Consider the following 12,800-nt stretch of genomic DNA (forward strand, 5'->3'; position numbering starts at 1 on the left):
ATTCATCAGTCTTTGAAGTCCTTACAAAATTTCCATTGGAAATTCAGTTTGTGCTCTGAAACACACTGGCAATTAAGAAAATTATTCACTTTTTGAAAAATCATCTCATATTACTTGATACTCTACCAAATTAGATTTTCTCCAAAATCTATTTTCATCCTTTAACACTTTACTTTATGGTTGTTGTGTTCAAATACAGGACATAGTGCAAAAACCAGGGAAGAGTTTGTTTCTTTATCCTGTTTCCTCACCATTTTTAATTTGCTAATCTCTCATAGAAGCTTAACAGATTGGCTGGCAGAATGCAGCATTTTGTACAGTCAGCATGAACAAGAATGTTAAATTTATAAGGAAAGACATTAGATACAACAAAAAAGGAACAAAACACAGAAACTGTAAATGTCTTCTTTTTAATGCTTGTTTTATCGGCTTCTTGGGTTTCATTTCCACATGATTTCAAATTATTATAATTTCCAAAATATGTGATGCATTTTTTACATGGTATTTTCATTATGTATCTTTCTTGCTTTCCTTGCCTGCCCTGCCATTTTGTCTCTGCTCTGCTGTGTGCTGAGCTGCCTTCACTCCTCTAGCAGGGGCTGAGACTGTGTGAGCCAAAGCCCTGCCCTGCCTGAGCGGGGCTGGAGCTCCCCATTGCTGCAGAAAGTTCCCTGAGCAGTCCCAGGGGAGCAGCCACAGCCCTGGCAGTGGTGGTGCCATGCTTGGGGTGCCAGGGAGCAGCCAGCAGGAGCCAGGATGTGACAAGGGTGTCCTGGTTTGTGCTGAATCCCAGGTTCACTGGAGAAGGCTACGGAAAATGGAAATACGCTGTGTGTCGCTCAGGAAGAACTCAGACGTTTCTGTGGTGATACTTTCCTGATCTAATCCCTGACAGTGTTTCCTAAAGGCAAACTTGAATTCAAATTGAGGTAAAATTTGAAACTGGCTAAAAGGCTGACTTTCTTGAGACTGTCTTGAATCCCAGATCTTATATTCTTAATCATCTGCCAAGGCTTATGCAAAAGTATCTTCAAAGTTTTCACCAGAAATCTCTACCCAAGAAAAACTGTGTGGCTAAAAGTCTCAGTTTTCCAGACGTATTCTGCCTTGTTTCTTCTGTAAATAGGATAAAAGGACTCTACAAGCTATTTAAAAATATTTTTCCTTTTTTTTGTTCTACCTCAATCTTACTAGTCGCAGAAATCTGCTTCTGCTGTTATTTCTTGCAGAGATCACGTGCTGCTTTTAATTACAATCTTATTCCCTTCTGAGGCCTGTGCAAGTATTATCCAGAGCAACATTTTAGCCTCTACATTTAGGCTGCGGCAAAAGCTAATCTTCCATGTCAGAGTTTACTGTAGTGGATTTATTAATACTTTCACAGTCTTCACCAATACCTTTGAATTCTTTGGGTCAAATTAATCCTAAGTGAGGTCAAAGAAAATGAATTCTCAACCTGTCTAGCTTTGTTATTGTCTAACTCTGCAACAGGCAGAATTCTAATTCTAATTCTCTGGTATAAGATGAAACTACAGAGAGATGTATCTGCATGAGAAAAAAAATAGTGGTTGTAAATATTGATGGGCACAGTAATTATCCATTAATGATGAGCAGTGAATAAATCTGGAATAGACTCCAAAGAAAGGATCCCAAGGACCAGGAGTTGAGTCAGGAAAAGACTTTACTGTGTTTTGTACAGTGGAGGATAAATCTGTGATTTTTAGTGAAAGTGCTCCAAATTGTTACCTCTTTGTTTCAGAATGTGGCTTTGTTTTTACTGTGAAATACATGTAGAAGTGCCATGAAATTGATTCTTTCAGCAACATTTATGTGGTGTCATTGATCTAAGTAGGAAACACATAAATTGCCATTGATCTAAATGGGGTCAGCTTGAAACATCCAAGGGGAGAGGATGGTATTTGAGTTCTGTAGGAGGGAAATACCCACCAGATTAATTCATTCACATTCACTTTTCTAAGTGAGTCACAAACTATTCTTATGTATTCTGAGAACTGAGACTTGTCTATCTCAACAGCCAGGGAGCAGAGGCAAGAGAGTCTTGTATTTGTTGCTGTAGTGAGCATTAAATTAGCAAGAGCCAACATAATATTAACCTTGTTTAATTGCAATTTCCTTGTTTGCTCCACTGTATATATTTAGTTGTACAGTCTCTGGGTGCTGTGGTGTTTCCAGTATAATCACAACTTAATGACTGTGCATTTCATTTTCAGGCATCACTGATGAATTTTCATCAGCCTTTAGTAAAGTAAAGAAGAATTGGACTGCTTCAAAACATTAAAGCAAATACTTAAATTTGTTCTGTTGTCTCCATATAGACTCTTTCAGGCATGGTAAGAGGTTAGATTCAGACTACAGATAACTTGCAAATAGAATATCTTTGATCTGTATCACCGAATTCAGGACTGTTCAGAGAAGACAATGGAGAGGGCACAGATGAAAATGCAAATGGAAATCAAGGAGTCTGATGAATGGGAAAATAAGTGACTCAGCAAGCAGCACTCTACCAGATGATATCAGAGAGTAATTTATAGATGAAAGTGGTTAAAATTAAATGAAATGCAAATTTAAGGTACTCAAAATTACAGGTAAGGAATTCCCTGAGGTTTAACATATTCCAAACTAGGTGCCATGTGTAGACAATGCATGGCAATAAATCAGCTCTTAAACCCTGATCATAAGGCTATGTAATGCAATTCTGTCTGAACCAATTCATCCTGTAGACTCATTTATTTCCACTTTCTATTGTATAGTACTGCTGTACAAAATTAAATCACTGCTGTATTGTGTCTAGAGGAGGGGATAATTTACTTGTGACTGAGAGAATATAGTGCCATCATAGCTTGGTTTTTTGTGGGAGTTTCATGAAGTAAAATCTTTATCAGAATCAGGTTTGGCAGAGCCATGACTTTCTAAAAACACATTTTGAAAATGTAAGGTGTAGAATTACTGTGGGAAGTGATACACACCTAAAATTAATTGCTGTATAGCAAAGCATTTTATGCTACTTGGCTGATCTTTAAACAAAAGTTAGCATTTCAAAAACACTTACTGAAGCCATTAGCTTTCTTGCAGTGCATTCCAGTTCAATAACTTTAATGAAGTGATACCTTCACATTAAAATTCTAACAAGGAAAATATTTTCTACTCATCTCTGACTCTGTAAGTTTGGTTTTCTTCACTCAGTTGGGTTAAATTAAAGGAAGAAGTGTCCATCATTTATATACAATATCCTAATATAAACAAGGCCTGATTTATATCTTTCCAGAGGTCTCCCAGCCTGGGGATATTAGCAGGAGATGACTGGAAAACACCTTCTGTTGTACTGTACATCCTGTTTTTGAAAGTCACAAACCAGCAAAAGATTTGGTTCTGCATATGCATTAGTGACTGTTACTGTCTCAGTGGGTAATTATTCTGGCAGTGTTCATTTAACTGCTTCATTCTTGGAGTTACACGGTCCCAGTGCACATTGCACAGCTGGCAGAGGGGCTGCAGCACCAAGCAGGGGTTAATTGGCTTTTATTGAAGCAGTTTATAGCTTGCTCTTGTCTTCATCCTTTAGCACTACTCATCCACTGTAAACTAAGATCTATTGGGACAATATTTTGAAAGATGTTTAGTTTTCCACTAAACTGTATTTTATTTCTGTTGTTTCATTTTCTTCCCCCAAGATATCTAATGATAAAAGGGATAAGGTCATTTTGACTGATTCTCTTTTTCTTAAGGTGAAACTATTATATTCTCTGGTACATTAAAGGGCAGATGTTGGGGTTTTTTTCAGAAAAATCTACATGCACTTCAGTTTGTGGAACAGAAATTGCAGTGATTTGGCAGGTAGCCACATTTGTTTAGCCTACCTAAAGTGTTGTGAAGAGATCTACAGGAGGTAGAAGTATTACCCTTCTAAATTATTTTTTAAATATCAGATTTTATTTCAGTTAATTCTATGGTTTGCTAGTACTGTTTTACTACCATCACTGTTCAATGTGTTTGATCACTATGAAAGATTTTAATGAAAGTTTTAGGTAATACACTTTTTTAGAATTCAGAGGATTTTATGGATTATTATTCATAACATATGCCACTTATGGAAAAAAAAAAGCCTTAAAATGCTCCTTTAGTATACATTTAATGAATGACATGCAATTTTTTATTAAATAAAGTGGTTTTATTTTAGAAGTCGTGTTTGTGGAAAGATCTGTTTGCCCTGTAATACATATATCTTTTGTAAAAGATGTAAGGCTGGAAAAAGAATGCTAAATATATATTTTGATATTAATGAATGCTTACTGATAACTAAAATGGATTAGGTAGATATACATCCTTTCCATTTTCCTGCTGTATAAAAATGATTTTTATAAAATAATTTCTTAAGAAACCAAGTTTTGCTAGAATTTGAGATAGCCACAAGAGGCAGATCTTGGAAGGTATTCTAAAGGTAGACGTTTCAAGCTTAAGTCCTCTTTTATTTTTGACTACAGGAAACCCCCATTGTTCTGTTTTGTGCATGACATTGAACTGGGCAGGTGTGTCCACATAAGGTGCAACAGGGAGGATTTGCGTGCTGGCTTGCTGAAGTGACAGAACTGTGCAAAATAACTGCAGTGGTCTGGCAAGCTTCAGGAAGCAGGTGGATCTGAGGTACCTGTCTCCAAAATCACAATGCTGAAAATGCCTGCCTGCCTTCTGCCTAACCTGGGAGGAAAGGACAGGTTTTATTCTCTACAGTGTTATTCACCAGGCTCCTCTTTTGTACTTCATGACATGCTTAGAATTGCCCCAGTCTTGATGGATCTGGGTGGTACAGCTTATAAATTGGCAAAATTGTGACTCAGTTTTATTTGTCTCTATGTGACTGTGGTGTATGATGAATAGGAAAATTTGTATATGTGTACTGGGTGGTATAAATATACACACTACAAAAATATGCTGATTCTGATTTTTACTGAATACAGAAAACAAATGAACAATAGCTCATTTTAGGAGATTTAGAAAGTCCTGCTCATGTCAAAAGTCCTTGTCAGTTATCTGGATGATACAGGTAAATAGGCAGTAGGCAGAATTGCAGATGATACTTAATAGGGATGGGACATAACAAAATGTCTCTGCGTCAGTGCAGAAGAATCTGTGAAAACTTCAGAATCTGGCTGACATAAACCTAATAAATATGAAGAAAGTGGAGCACAAAATTTTGTGCAGATATAGATGAGGAACCTGTTGGCCGAGAGACAGCCAGCCCTGCTGGGAAGGAATTGGAGTGACACAAGACTGACAAGAGCTGCCAGTGCCCCTTAGCATGAATAAAACAAATCCCAAATTGGGCTACATTATATATGTCTGCTCCCTTCTTCTGAGGCTACTCCTCAAACACTGCACCCAGGTCAGGCCCTCCAGATGTAGAGGGAGATTGCCAAACTGCAGTGGATCCTGTGGAGGGTGGCCCAGACCAAGCAGCAGCTCTCAGGTTGAGGGAGATGCTCTTGTTTAATCTGGCAAAGATTCTAATAGCTGCCTACAGCCACTTGAAGAGCAATTGCAAAGATGATGGAGTCAATCCCTTCTCAATGGAGTAGTTATATAAAAAGGAACAATTTTCATGAATTGTGGCATGGGATATTTGAATCATACATAGACATGATGGGAATGTGCTTTCCCATATCCCACAGTAATTTCTTTTAATACCTTCAACACCTCAACCAGTTTCAGTTGTCTTCAGCACAGAATGAGTTTAAACCAGGTGCAATTTCCACAGTAAGTTACTCAGCTCCTCAGCTCTCTCCTGTGATATCACTCTATTTAAGTCTCATGTGGGAACATTCAGGTTTTCTTTTTTTTGCATAATGGAGTGAATTAGACATAAGATATCAGCTTGGAATTCCCCAGGAAAGGAATTTTTTTAGTTTTCCTAATGGGTTTTAAGCAGATTCAAAGAGTTTAGTTTATGAGTTAATAGCATATGCAGAGCATCTGCAGTGACCTAGCAGACATTAACAGCTCTGTCTGAAGCATTTAAGTCAGTTGGGTCAATGATTACCTGATTAAAAATTCTCAGTAGTTTTTTTAAATAATAGACTATCATATTCAATCAAGTAAACCACACAAGAGTGTTTAGATTTGTCCAAAATGAGAAGAACCATTTTTCCTAGAATGTAGTGGAGTTATGTGAGAAATAAAACACTAATAGAATTGCCAGAATAATTTACCATTGTATGACATGAAAGTGGCTTAAATCTCTGCTGGCAGATGAGCACACAGAGTAATGGTTCAAAGTGATCATTACTACTTAATCATGACACGTTCTGCTGGAAGAGCGAGTTATAATTCTTCAAAATGAGACATTTATATTTCCTCAACTCTTTCACTTCTTCCTCTCTATGGCATATATCAAATGACAAGGTTCATATTGAAATGAAATTTGTTCAAATCAGTTAGTGAATTGGTAGAAGAATGACCACAAAGTAGTTATTTAAACTTTACTTAAATAATGAAAAGTATTTCAAGTCGCAGTTGTCATTGTTATCATCACTGCCTTGGAAATCAATAGTAAATAACACACTTCTTGTTTTTATTCTATATATTTATATTTTATTTATATGTTTACAGGTGCAGTCAAGTAGCAGTCCCCAGCACAGTTCCATATCCTAATTCTCATGTTTGGTTTTGTTACATTGGGTTTTTTTGTCCATAAGTTGTGGAACACAACTTAATTGCTGCTATTTTTAGTTTACCAAATTAACCTTCTGCAGCAAGAACACCTGCAGAAGAAGTCCCTGGAAAACATATGAAGCTTTTTAAAAAAATTTTTAAACATTTGTGCTTAATATGCGAAAGGCAGTTTGAAAAACTCCATAATAATCCATAAATTATTAAAAATTATGAAAAAAAAATAATTACTAGTATTTTGGCTGCCAGTTGATTTGTGCCCAAGGGGCAGTAGAAAAGCAACACTTTCCAGGTGTTCTGAGTATATGCTTACTATATTATGCTTAATATATCTTCCTGGAATTATTTTGAATAATGATCAAGATGTTTTTGTTTTAATTGTGGAAGTCATTATTTGACCAAGCCAGTTGCCTGGATTACTCAGTAGTACCCCATTAATGAAACCCAAGGTCTGATGAAGATGTTTAAGGTAATTTTACATCACTAGACACCTCAGAGTTGTATCTGTCATTATGTGTTCCTACAGAGCCAGCACTGTCTTGCAAAGCCTTAAAATTATTATTGGACTTTTCCAGGTAATGAAAGTTATTGAGCCATTTTCAGTTAATGAAAAGCACTGAATGGTGAATCATTAGGATGTTTAAATGTACTCATATGTGAAATTCCAGAACTACTCAATGTTTTAAATTTAATTTGGTTCTTGGTATTGACTAGTAAAGGTGATTTGCAAGAAGATTGCTGAATGAATGGATCACCCAATATTTTGGTTATAATGGACATTGTCTTGTATTAAAAGGAGACGATGGTACTTAATGACAACTTCCAAAATAACTTTTACCATAGAATTCTCTGTGGGTTCATTGATCATTTTGTGACAGGGACTGTTTGAAATTCTATGCCTCACAACAGGTCTTCCTCTAACAGGACTGAACCATAGCATTTGAGAGGACACAAGTTGTTATTTTAAAGCCTATATGTAAGATGGAAATAATGAATGAAGGTTTTTAATTCACACAGATGCTTCTTATAGCTTGTCTTATAGTAGAATTGTTAGAATTAATTTAATCTATCCAAAGATTTAGAAAATCTAGAAAAAAATATGTTTTGTGCTTTTCTAAAAACTACAGAGAAAAAGATTTAGAATTGTACAACAGAGAAAGACAATTATTCTGGCAATATCATGAGACTATGCACAAGGGAGAGAGGTATACTCAGCATGAGTTAAGGGTTACTAGAAATAAGCCTTTAGTGTGAAATTCAGTACTGCACTAAGTACCAACACAGTCATTTCACATGAACCAATTAAGGACCATTTAAGACTGTTTCATTAAGTGTCTCTTAAATATAAAACTTGACTAGTTCCCATCTTAAAGGTGACCAAGAAAGATAGAAAGGGTTTTCTTTTAAATTACCTTCTGACCAGGAAAAATCTTGCTGAGAAGCTTAAAACCAATCTATACTAGCAGAAGGTTAAGAGGTATTCTGTGCTTCCACAAGTCCCTAGCTTATTTGTAATTAGGAGATTTTGCCCTGCAAGGCTGGAGTCCCTCATAGAACAGCTTGTGAATTAAGTAAGAAAGAGTACTAATTGTTTGTGTGATCATTAATTAGCCATCCTGCCTTTCCATATCATCATTTAACTCCATTAAGCTTAATGTTTATACATACACTGTATTAATGATCTCACATACTGCTAGCACTGGAATACATAGTGATTAGTGAAGCAATAATCACATACAGCATTATAAATTTCATCTGTAGTGATGGTAATTCCATAAATTAGCAGCATTATAATAGAAACTGGATCACAACTGGAGATGTATTTTTAGAAAGTATAAATTATTACTAGATAAAATTATTTCTAGCAGAGCAAATCCCCAGGAAAATAGCACTGTGTCTTTGTGGGGTACTCTTTAACTAACAAAGATACAGGGGGAAAAAATCAAAACACCACCACCTCCACCCCCCCAAAAAAAACCCTCTAAAAAACAGAAAAAAAAAAAAAAAAAAAACAGCAAAAAGAGCTGAGTTTCTTGTGAGAACAGTATAATACCTAGAAGTCTGAAAGATTGCATTTATTTTATTCTGCTTTCATGACATCCTGATGATATGACAGTGATCCTTTTCAAGAGCTGTGTTTCTGTTTTTTGTAAGAGTTACTCAAAATTTTGGTCAAGACAACTGATGTATATACTGACTGTGAATGCTCATAAAAAGGTGACAGAGCCCATGAGATGTACAGTAAGATTTACATACAGACCATCTCAAAGACTATAATTCAGAAGTTATAAAATGACACTCCTCTGGATCATTTACCACTTCATACCATGGAGATTCTCATCCTAAAATGTTTTTTTTTGGGGAAGAATAGGAAGTAGCAGGAACAGTGATTGTGATATATTCTACTTTTTTTTTTTTCAGATCACTGCAATAAATGCATCATGATATTAAAGACCAATGAATTTAGAACAAATGAAAGAAAATTTTTAATGCAGAAAATAATTAGCCCATGGAAATTTCCATGGCAGATAACCTGTCTGTATGCAATGGGGCTGGGTAAAGTGTTTGATGTGTTTGTTAATCATATTTATGGCTGTGATAATGCAGATGATCAAATCTCATGTGTCAGAGAAATATTATATAAATTGAACACTCCCTTCTTTTTCCTACTGTCATTTTGAAGTCAGATATTTTATGGGTATATAAACTAGACACATAAACTATGAGAGGAGCTGTAGAACAGAAGATGGACCCATTATGACAAATTCTCTATTACTTCCTCTATGAATAGCCAGTCCAGAATACCCATTGTTGCCAAACTGCAGAAAATATTTCAATTGTAAGAGTTGGTATGGACAAGCAAAGCTGATAAATGTTAGAGCTAAAATAAAACTATGGAGCAGAACTAAGTGACCCAATAACAATATCTTACAACTTTGTTATTCATGACACCTGATTTATACTGCTGTAGTTCCCACTGATTTCAATGGTTCTTTGTGATTTACATTACTAAAAATGACAGTAAAAAAAAAAAGATCAATTCTTGCACAAAAAGGCATTTTCAGCAGAGATTTTTCTGTCTCAATGCAGTGTTGCACAGGTTTAAGCACTATTTTCTCTTTTGTCACTTTTTGGTCAAGACATATTCTCTGTAAAAGGTTTGGGAAGAGTTCTGTCACGTTAATACTTTCTAACTGAAGGCATCATTTGCCAGAGCCTATATTCAGTGTCACACTCTTTAAAAGAATTGCTCTTGGCAACACAGCCTAATGGTATTACAAATCCTGTCACAATATCAATAGTGAAGTGGGAAGAGAGCTAGAAATATTAGGATGGTGCTCCATAGTCATACAGCTTGGCAAAGAATAATCTGACTCTTCTCTTGCTCATACCAATGAAATGTTGTCAATCTCAACTATCCTGATTTTTAGTCTGTTTGGGAGACCACTGGAATCAATCTTCACCTGTCCAAGGAGAACAAAGACTTTCAATTTAAGTGCTCCACAGTGTTCTAAATAAGAAAGAACTTGGTGTGTATATGGATCAGTAGCATCATTGTTGTTTCCAATTTAACAAGGAATTAAACTGCCTTAGCAAAATATTCTTTTGGATAAATTGCAAAGCAAGATCACATAATCCAGCAGACTCCATATGGGATTTTGTACATCTAGTACAATTTGTCAGAAAGCCACTTATGAAAACATCAAAGCAGTGTGAAATTCAACCATTTCAGACTACTGATTGTAGTCTGTCACTCATAATGCCCCACCAGATAATTGGACAAGTCACAACAGAATAAAGTATTTATTTGGTTCTTTCTGTACATTTCTGAACACTAAGAGAATTTCCAAGACAGAAATAATCTAGAAAGTTTACAGAATTTCTTATAATTAATGAATGCATTCAGAGGATGTGTATACCATTACAGATGAAAGCCTCTTAGTAAATCCAAATGTATTCAGTATAACAAACTTGATCGTGTATGTCAGAAGAATATTTAGTGATTTCAATGCATTATTTTATATAATTAGTTTGACTTTAATTTTAAGTCTTAGAAGAAGTGCAAGGTCTTTGTAAGAATAATTGCCTGTTATTATCCACTGTGGTGCCACCTTGATAGGTCAAGAATTTCTATGCATTGCTGATATTGCAGAAAGTCAGTAAGAACAAGTATACCTAAAGTGGTAGAAACCTTAATGTATTCAAAACATTCAGTCATTTCTGATTTTTTTAAAATCAATTTAAATAAACTGTTTTAAATGTTTACTGGGGAAAAAAGCAAAAGCATTGATGAGCTCAACCCTTACAAAACTGTTGTATTGTGCAGATGCAATTAGTTTTCCTTCTGTAAAACCATCAGAAAATTTAGTGGCTCCCTAAGGTATATTTAAATATTCTTTGATGAATTTTCTTGTGTCATCCTTAATTGTGCACGTCATGCAACTCCAAAGAATGTGTACAGTGGGATCAATCACTTCTTATATATATATGTTTCATATATAGCATGAATAATTTACATACATTGGATTTGAGCAGGAACAAACATATTTAATGCAGTCCTTCCATTAAAAGATTCTTGTCAGTCATCTACTCCTGGGCAGATGGTTATCTACAAAGCAAGAATCCAGACTGCATGCGAGGCAAAGCCTGTGTCTTTTGTTAGTCCAGTGTGCTCAAGTGAATCAGGAAGATTCAAAACAATTCAAGTATTTTTGTATTTTTAAACACCCTGATTTTTATGTGTCCCTGTATCAACCAGTCCCTAAGTCAGGAGGCAAATAGTGTCCTGTATTGAATGCAGAGAATGTTCCTGCCAAGGCTGGACAGCATTCCTGGCAGTGGGAGTTACTCATTACAGTTCACCTGGTGTCACTGCTACTATCTCAAAAGCATCCCTTCTCCTTAGAGCCTTCACACGAATTTCTCTGTTCCATCTTTCTTCCTTTTTGCCCCCCATGTGTTATGTCAGCATTGCAAGCCTGGTTAGGAGCACACAGAACTGGCATTTCTGCATCCTCTTGATTTTAGGCATCTGGAAAAGAAAGGAATTTTACCTGTTCATTAAAGGGTATACAAAGGAAAATCAATATCTTCACCAGTTACTATTTTGTGTTTGAATTTGTGACCTGTGGGTATGGAAATGATAATTACTGATTGCTTTTACATGAAGGTTGGGATTCTGAAATCCTTGGGATTTGCTGTCCAGACTGGAGTGGGCACAGGCCATTTCCCCAGGCTGCACTCTCTGCTGTTCTCTGTGGTGTCTCTTCCATCCCACCATTACCTCCTGTGCCCTTTTCTGCCCCAGTTCAGTCTCTTTTTGTTCAGCTGTCCAGGATGCACAGGCTTCTCTTGTAGCATCTCAGTGATCACTCAGCCCCTCTCTCTCCTGCATTCTACTGCCCAGTTCCAGGTCCTCTCAATTCTGTCTTCAGTGTCTTGGCAACAACTTCTGCCAGTATCTCTCTGGAAACAAATGGGACAGCTTTTATTCTGTTCCTGGAAACAGCTGCACTTTCAGAAATGTTTTTTACTTTTTTTTCCTGATGTTTTCTAAAATCAGCCTGGGAATCTTGAAAATTTCCTAGAGTTTTTAAATCTAAATACACCTTTTGTCATAAAGCTATGAGCAATTGAGTGTATGACTTTGTAACTGTAATACTCACAAATCTTAACAGAAGACAAACTTTTAGCTTTGCCTTTTCAGCTGTGCTAAATAACATTTTTGACTCCTTGTGCCTTGTTATGCTGCTAATTTACAATATGTGATTTCACTGAAATAACCTGTCCTTGCTATCATGAAAATTAGTGACAACATCAGTGCTAGCTATTTTTTTTTCTGTGTTTTAAAAATATTCAAAAAGATCATTGATATCAACACATAGGTGTTGTACTTCTAAGTTTAAACAAAGTCTTGTAGAAAAAGAGAATGTATGACTGGAGGACTGAGCAGAAATAGCATTTTTTATTACTAAAAATACATCTTTTTTCTTTAAAAATAGGAGGGGGAAATAAGTTCTTTGATGCTGATTCTATTTTTAATTAATTTTTAGGGCTATTTAACATAACTAGAAAGTTTGAAATTTCATGTTGACACTGTACATTATGATTTAATG

General features: G+C 35.8%; 1 protein-coding gene across 1 annotated transcript in view; it reads right to left on the reverse strand.

The window, feature by feature from the left end:
- Positions 1-4,948: 4,948 nt before the first annotated feature.
- LOC146766413 (uncharacterized) overlaps positions 4,949-12,800 on the reverse strand; it is a 57,013-nt gene continuing 49,161 nt past the window's right edge. Inside the window, exon 5 of the mRNA XM_085589569.1 lies at positions 4,949-11,716. The gene's annotated coding sequence lies outside the window, so the exon portion shown is untranslated. The remainder of the gene's footprint in view (positions 11,717-12,800) is intronic.

This window comes from Lonchura striata, chromosome 11 (genome assembly GCF_050655825.1).
Source record: "Lonchura striata isolate lonStrDom1 chromosome 11, ASM5065582v1, whole genome shotgun sequence".
NCBI classification, from domain to species: domain Eukaryota; kingdom Metazoa; phylum Chordata; class Aves; order Passeriformes; family Estrildidae; genus Lonchura; species Lonchura striata.